The following is a 1,902-nucleotide window of genomic DNA, read 5'->3' on the forward strand; positions in this document are numbered from 1 at the left end:
CCCCCGGATAAATGACAGTAGATGAAACAGAAGCAGAACAAAACTGAGAAATAACAGCTTGCACAAGCTGTCCTTGATTAATTTTAGGAGAATCCACAAACACTGTTATTTTCATATCTTCTATAAAACCATATTGAACAAATCTAGCTTCAACAGAAGCTCTGGAATTAATAAACCAAGTCCAGAAACTTCCACATTTAAAATCACAAACAAAAACTACACAACGCGATAAAACAAGAAGAGTAAGTCACTAACTAAACATGAAATCAGATCTGATAAAAAAAAAAAACAACGTCTGTACTCTGAGACAGCAGAACGCGATTAATCTAAAAATACACTTTGTGCCTGCTAGGGATTGAACGTGGGACCTTTCGCGTGTAAAGCGAATGTGATGACCACTACACCACAAGTACTTTTTTAATTAATTTTTATAATTTCGTATCTAAACTGAAGAAAGTTCTCATTTGTTTTGTATGTGCATTATAAAGTTATTAGAGTTCATGGGTATCATTTCAAAGATTATTGGATGTTAAACTAAAAATATGTGTTATATCCAGCTGGTTTTTGTTTTTAAGCGCAATGCTACAAGGTTTCGATACTCTTTTTTAGTTCATTTTTTCCCAATGATCTTTTAACTTCTAGTTCTAGAACTTTAGCAATTCATTTTTCTTATATTTTTCTAATTGTTCTATGGAAGGTGCTTCAAGAAAATCTTGATAATGAGACATGATCAAATCTTGTTGGCACTGATAAGTATAAATTCAATTGTGATTTAAATTTAAATTTAGTTTGAAATTTGTCCCTGATTCAGATCTTGGACACGAGCCCCCAATTTATCATATTACTTATTAGAATTTCAAATGATCTGAAACTGAGCTAAATGATACTTTAAATTTAGTAGTTAAATTATACTTTGGATTTAGCAGTTAAGTAAAAGCCAATATGTAGTTTATTTATTATATTTGCTAACAAGATTGATACACACTTTTCATTTTTAACACAATTACGTTTTATATACACACAACAATACAATTTACAATAACATTTATTACAAATAGTTATTACAAACATTGATTTACAAACAAAAGTTTCATAAACTTACAAGCAATATAAAGTCTTCTTTAAAGTCTGGAACTTGCTTGATATCTTATCGAGGGTTCATCATGAGTGAGTTAATTACGAGTTGATGTAGCTATGATTCGTTTAACGGGAAGCTAGCTAGCCTTGTCATTCATTATTCATCAGCCACGCAAGCCAATACTTTTCCTACTGGTGATGTTAGGAAATGTTTGCGTTGACAATACTAATGCCTGATGAGAATCCACCGAAGTTAAATGATTTGTAATGTTCGAACTTTGTAAAGATTCCTGGTCAAATATCTGAAGCTTTCCGATTGGTAAGCGTTATAATAATCACAGTTATAGCTTCCGAAGTTTATAGCACATTGACTATAGCAAACCAATAATAGCTACTTTCTTTTGGCGCGTTGGTTATATTTATTAAAGTTGAAATTTCTAGAAAGCCTCCACACGCCTTCTAATAATACTGGCTACATTTAAACGTTTACATACATACTCATATTGTTGATTCTTACTCTCGAGAATCTTTTATAACTTTGGGGAATAGGCGGGAGTGTCGTAATAAATATTTATCACTATAAGTTATGCATGTTTTAAAATATAAATTTATTCTAAATAAACGTTCATATAAATTAAAATAAATATGTAATAACAAATTCGTTACAATACTTGAAACATCGTAATTACAGTGCGATGGCCATAATGACTTTGTAGGAATAGGTAGCGGCGAAATTAGTCGTGGTGTGGTGCTTTCTCGTACGCGCTTTCAACACCCAACTCTTAATGTCCCTCCACGTTGTTTCATGTGATTAATTAATAGATG

The 1,902-nt window shown here is 31.6% G+C and overlaps 1 non-coding gene across 1 annotated transcript; it reads right to left on the reverse strand.

Annotated features, from left to right (window-relative positions):
* Window positions 1-340: 340 nt before the first annotated feature.
* Window positions 341-413, reverse strand: Trnav-uac. The gene has a single exon. It is a non-coding gene; the product is annotated as a tRNA-Val (tRNA).
* Between the last annotated feature and the right edge of the window lie 1,489 nt (window positions 414-1,902).

This window comes from Limulus polyphemus, unplaced genomic scaffold (assembly GCF_000517525.1).
Source record: "Limulus polyphemus unplaced genomic scaffold, Limulus_polyphemus-2.1.2 Scaffold10935, whole genome shotgun sequence".
NCBI lineage: Eukaryota > Metazoa > Arthropoda > Merostomata > Xiphosura > Limulidae > Limulus > Limulus polyphemus.